The 6,823-nt window shown below is 30.4% G+C and overlaps 1 protein-coding gene across 1 annotated transcript in view; it reads right to left on the reverse strand.

Annotated features, from left to right (window-relative positions):
- Positions 1–6,823, reverse strand: part of chas (chascon) — a gene marked incomplete at its 5' end in the record, with an annotated part of 397,334 nt that overhangs the window by 245,055 nt on the left and 145,456 nt on the right.

Here is a 6,823-nt window from a genome sequence, read left to right on the forward strand (position 1 = left end):
TTTTTAAAATGAAGTTGCCAAATTATAAAAATAAGTACCGTCCAGATTTCTGCGCACCAATAAAAAAAAAAGTTTTTTGGAATTTAGCATTTTAATGGTCGTTCTGAATTCAATCTCAAAGTACATTCCGTAAATTTGGTGTAGTGAAAATATATATAACAAATAAATTATTAACAAAAAGAAAACACATCCAAAAAGTCCAAATATTATTAAAATATATTACGTGTCCAACGTTTCAGCCAACATTCAGGACAATCTAAATTTTAGTATCACTGTCTTACATTCATTTATAAAACTTTCCAAGCTATTATGCCCCAGATCAATTTAACACAGAAAAATAAACCTACAATTCAGACTGTAATACTTCATAATAAATTCTATTCTTCACATTTTTTTTTATTTTAATATTATTAACTTATCAAAACATTGATAGATAGATAAATAGAAATCTATAATAAATAGATGCCATAATAATATACATAATAGGCCGAAACTTTGGGCACGTAATATATTCAATAAACAAGGAGACTATTCGAATATTTATTTTTGTTAATATCAATAAAACTACCAGTCTCGAAGAAGATAATAAAAAAAAATTATATAAAATAACTTATTTTTTCTGGGAACGAGAGAGGGGATTTACAGAGTTTTGGTACTTCATCAAGGCTTTTTTAAGTTTTCAACAACATAAGTTCATGTATGTTCTTAAGGAGTGAAAACAAACATGCAATTTGTAACCATGAAATGAACAGGGGAGGAAAGAAGAAGGTTTCACGAGTTTTTAAGACTAATTAAGTGATTGGACTACACAAATTTAAAACAAAACAGAAAATTTACGTGAAAAATTACGAGAAAAAAAAAAGAAAAACAGATAAGACACATTTCACAATGTATTTATTAATGTTCAATATACTTCTTTAATTTCGATAAAGTGAATTTCTTTTTTTCTTAAATTTCAAACTGAAAAGAAAAAACTTACCTAAAAATAGTAATTTTTCTAGTTGTTAAAAATCTTGATTTTGGGTAAAGTTTTATCTATTATCTTGTATCATGGCTAAGTTAAAGCATGTAAAGAAAATGTATATAAATAATATATATGTATTATACTAACACACACATATTTATGGCGCAAGGCCGGTGACAATATTCAAGGAAGATGGTTTATCATGATAATTAAAAGATACATCCGTAGCTCAGAAACCTAGGATTTATGTAGTGTATAATTTAGAAATATTTGTTTCAGTGAAAACGAAAAAAAAAATGGATTTCTATTTTTAATGTTTAAGAAGAATTACTTCTCTACTAACTTATATAAAGAGGTAGAATGTAATAAAAGTAGGAATATTCATTGAAAATGATTTATCGCAATATAATCATCAACGTAACAAGGTTATAAAAGAATGAAGATTTCCCAGGGGTAACTATTTCCTGTTTAGCAGATTACAGAACTAGATTCCTACCCATTACCGTTTCTAGCTTCAAGGGTTCTTAAATATGCAAGTTCCTTTCAGTTGCTGTCTGATTTTAATATTGAAGACTAAAAATTTTGCTTAAACCTCTACAAAGGTCTTGAGTTGTCTGATATCCCTCTTTACAACGGCTGGAAGCATCTAAAGAAATGATAATAAGAAGCAAGAAAATAAACACACATTACTTTCAAATGTCTCTATAGTAAATACGTGGAATGTGTGCTCAAATCAGATGTCACTATTTTTGTAAAAGTAATCATTTTTTTTTTATATAGTTTTAAAATAAATTTATCAGCTTTATTTTTAATTTTATTGAAAATTAATTTATTGGATTTTTAACGGTAATTTTTGGACATTTATTTTCGACGTAACTTTGAATTAGCCTTGATGTAAAATAGTTACTGTTAGATATTGAAGACATAGCCCCAAAAAGACTTGAGTCTGTGGAACGTAAAAATGGGACTACATATCGCTTCTTTCTTTGATAATGACAAATCTTTTATAATGCTAATTTAGAGGAGAAGCCTATAAACATTTTAAAAATACCTTTGTTCAAAATTTTTTGTCATTATTCTATTCTTCTAATTTTTTATATATTAGATTATAAGATATTTGTGAAACTCAGAACTAAATTTATTAAATAAACGCATTGTGCCAGTACTTTACCCATTTTTCCAACCAATTTTTAAGAAAAAACATTTTCAAATTAATCAAGTAATATTTCTATTGTAAATTATACATTATTTAAACAAAAAACACTGAAAATACAATAAAAATGTGCAATAACAAAAGTAGAAAAGATCTTAAGTAATTAAAGTAAAAAAAAAAAATCAATAAAAATTTTCAGGCTATCACAGAATTAATAGTAATATATCGGGACATGATTGTCATTTAATAATTTAGAATTTTGTATTTTTTTTTTTGTCAAAGACCTACTTTTTGAGTAGGTACGTCTAACGTTTATAATTGCTTTACCATGCAAAGCAATAGTAACATTAGAATTAATTTTTTTTCTCTTTATATTAGGTTTTTAATACTACGAATTGATGTGAAATTTATATAGTTCTTACTGACACAGATTCATCGTAAATTAATTTTTTGCTGGTCAGTACAATTATCACTGAAATGAAATACATTCCGTCATTTTTTGCCTTTACTTAGTTTTCTATGAATCAATACAGAAGTACCAACTTGTTTTATTCAAGTTCCTTTCGCCGTCCTGTTACTCTAATCAAGTTACATCTGTCCATTTCAACTCAAAAATCATAAAGCTCTGGTACAAATATGTCATTGTTTACGTAAAAAAGCTGTTTTCAATATGTAGTAAAAACGTAAAACGCTAAATTTCCGACTGAGGCTATTATATTTCATACTACTATAGACGTTCTCAACAATGCCTTTCATAGAAACTTAAGGCATATAATTATTTAATAAATCCCATCTGGACTTTGGCCTGCAAATTTATGGATCGGCTAAAAAGACTGATCAAAAATCAAAATTTTTAAGACTGACAACGAATTCACCACTCTACGTTTCAAACGAGACCATTCACACTGATCTGCGCATTCCAACTGTAACAAAGGACATTCTTATTACTTACAAACAGTTTCAAGATAAATGACATGGACATTTCATACAATTTGGACGACAGATGGCTACGAATGATATCCCTAACATCATTCGGCGTAGGTTGAAGAGGAATTGGATGAGGGACCTCCTGGCCTGATCAAATAGTTTAATTGACCGTCAGGAGGATGCATCACTCGGTGATGTCTCTCACATGCCAACCCATCACAGGCCTTTACATTGTTGCTCATTTAATGATTGTTGTTATTTTGCAGGCACAAATAAAAAAAAATTACAAAGATAAAAGAAAATTGTTTTACTATTCAAAAAACCGCTCGAACTAAATTAAACAACTAAACTGTCGTTTAAGAAAGACTGAATGCAGTTTAATATTGGAACATCAGTTCTCCGGAGGAAAATTATAGAAAATGAAAGTGTACCATTCTCTATGGTGAAACTACACTATATGAACCTGCCCCATTCAGCGACGATCCTATATACCTTTTGAAGTATTTCCTTAAAATAGGAAAAAGAGACTTTAAGATAGTTGAATAGAATAATATTTGAAAATCGTCTGAAATTGGAAAACGGCGAGAAAGGATTGCCTTTTTTTTTGTGTGTTATGATCTCCTTTTCTGAGATTGTGTATATCGACCAACCTACTCGCTGTAATTGTCTGCCAATAAAAGGTCATCCTTCTCGACCGGACCCGCCCCACTAAGTCCCTCAAGGAAAGACGATCCTAAGTCACTTTTGAAATACGTGTTTAAAACAGGAAGATGAGGCTTTAAGCTGTTTAAATATTTAAAAAGAGCCTGAAATTGAAAAACCGGCATGGATATTTGGAACATGTTAAGCCAAATATCCGAAAAATTATTATTATAATTTTATCATAACACCATCAGAGAGAACTTTGCTAATGCGCAGGGATAAATAAACAGGCAAAGCTGACAGACATTCCCTCGCTCAAAATGTCAACTATGATTGGCGCCACAATATGTGAAGGTTCGCGGAGCACTGCACTGATCATTCGACCTTGGTATCCTGCATAAATATCTGCTCAGCTATCAATTCCAAGGGCGTTCGGCAATTCCATTACGTGTAGCCACAATGAGGCCAAAACCTTGCTCACTGGATGTTGAAAATGCACTTTATACAGCGGAAAACAACTTTATACAGGAAGCATTATTTTAAAAAAAAAACTCAGTTAAAGGTTCATGGATTCGCAGATCCACAAATTAAGATTCGAAGTAGCTAATTAACTGCATAAAGTAACAGCATAAAGCTAATCAGCTCAAGGGATCTATTATCCTTGGTAAATACGAGAATAACACGGCGTTAATTTATCTTGAGTAAGATTGTAGAGCCCTAACAGGCGATCACTATCTGCTATGAACGGATATAAGGTTCTTAAAAGACATTTGTTGGGGGTAGAATATATGCAGATAATATCTGCGCCGTCCCCTCCCGCAATCATTAACAAACTGTCAGCTGCCCCGCACCTAGGCTAGCGATTATCACCTCTATTAACATAATAGAGTAAAATGTTCAAGGTTGAGGGTCATTCGTCAATCTCCAGAACCTGAAGATGGTATGATGGGATCTCTTCATGCAGACATGGGAAGACGAAATGTTCCCATGAGGCTGTCGTAACGCTTGTTTGTCCCGAAGTGGAATGCAATATGAAGGTTACTTACAATATGTAAATCAATTGCCACATTCCGCTTGTTTGTTTGGTTTTAGACGCTCCTAAGTAGGCCTGAATGACAAGTAGAATAGTATTCCTTATAGGCGAGAATATTCTTCACCTATTTTCAACTCCCTTCTAATAGTACAGGAGTCCGATCACAAAATCTAGTCCATACAGTCCATGAGCCCAAGCGGAAAAAACTCAGTTATTTCACCCCAATTTCTAATAACTTTAAAGAAAACTCTGAATAGTTAATATTCAAAATTTATGAGTATACAAGTCATTATATTAGAACAAAAAATGGCAGCTGTTTCTAAACTTAAAAAAAAAAAATAATTTCCCATTCTAAGCTCCATACCTTTAAATTTACCTTCAACACTAAAAACCTAATAGGTAATCATTTAAAAAAAGAGTACATTTTCTAAAATATGAGCCCCAAAAGAGCTATTAAAGTACTAAAGTACCCAAGATACACTTTCTTAAAAAGGAACATTTCATTAAAAATGTACTGTAAAATCAGTAGTTGTATATCTCAGGAACCATTAGACGTACGGATATCTATCAGCACTCAGATTAAAGTTACTTTAATTTTCTTTAAAATATTTTATAACGTTTATCTTCTTAGAAGTAATAACTTTCATGATATTTACCAAAATTAATTTAGAATATATTGATTTCTAGTCGTTCGGACAACACGTTTGGTTTATGAAAAACTTTATCTTAGAAACCAATAGATGTCTGCCAGGTCTCAAATAAAAACTAGTTGAATGTATTATAAAGTAGTTTATAATGTTTATCTTCGTAGGTGTAGTAGTTTTAATGATATTTGCATATGAATATGAATTTTGTACATACAATTTTTCTGAAAAACTGTAAATCAATTTATTTTAGCAAATGTTATGAAAACTACTATTCCTACGAAGATAGATGCCATCAATTACTTCATAGTACATTAAACAAGCTTTAATTTAAGTGCTGTCAGAGATCGGTGCGCCTCATGGTTCCCCATTAAATATTAATAAATAAATTTGAATTATTTATTTATTCCATATTAAATAAATTGAATAAACTACTGATCAATAAATTATTAATTCATATTTAGATCAATATATAAATATTTGAAACTAAAAGATATTTCGAGAACAAAATTCAAGACTTGTGGCGGATGTGGGAATCCCCTTCAATGAAATATGCCTTATCTCTCTGGTGGGCCTAACCTAGCGCCTTCGGCTCTATTTATCTCGAGCTGTCACTCTCAGGGCCGGGTAGGAATGATGAAACACCAAAAATTATAATGATCCTATCTATAATGTATCATTATTATGATTTATTTAACAAAAATTAATTTTTGAAAGACGTAAATGAAAAAAAAAATTGTATATTTATTAGAAAAATAAACAATAAAAAAATATACGGAACAGATGTACTTGAAGTCGATTAACTCCATTCTATAAAAAGAAATCGGAAAACTTCAGATTTATTTGTCTTTCAGCAGCTGCTCTAATACTCGGCTGTCTAATGTCGAACACATTAATTCGTCAGTACATACAAAATATATAATTTTTTTTTTTATAGGGAAGCAAACTTTTGTTGGCCGAACCTGATAATGTATTTTTGTTAGATGTAAAGGTTTCAACTGTAACGGTCTGGGAAGCTTCAATAACTAAGCAGTTATACTGAATTTTCTGTATAAATAAATTATTTAGTCAGATTATAAAATGTCAAAATGTAGTAGTTGGTAGCTTATTTGTAAAGCAATGTACAACTAACTCCAAGGATCCGGGTATTGTAAAAAGACTAAATGTTTGGCAGCCGATCATGATTCTGACCATATCACCTCCTTGCACAACCGTTTCTTACGAAGTACTATACCTCTTACTCTTCATAGGTTGTAGTAGTACATTTTTTTCAAGAATGTGAAAATGGTGATTTTAATATATGGTGAAAAATTTTTTAAATAAATCTGAATCTTAAGTCAGATTTTTAAAGATAAGATACAGAATTTTAATAGTGAGGGGATGTAAAAATAAAATAAGGAGAAAATTTGTAATAAGATCTGTGTAAAATATATATCTATATATATATAGATAGTAATTGT

The sequence above is a fragment of the Halyomorpha halys genome, unplaced genomic scaffold, assembly GCF_000696795.3.
Source record: "Halyomorpha halys isolate HHAL.00 unplaced genomic scaffold, Hhal_1.1 Scaffold20.1, whole genome shotgun sequence".
NCBI classification, from domain to species: Eukaryota; Metazoa; Arthropoda; class Insecta; order Hemiptera; family Pentatomidae; genus Halyomorpha; species Halyomorpha halys.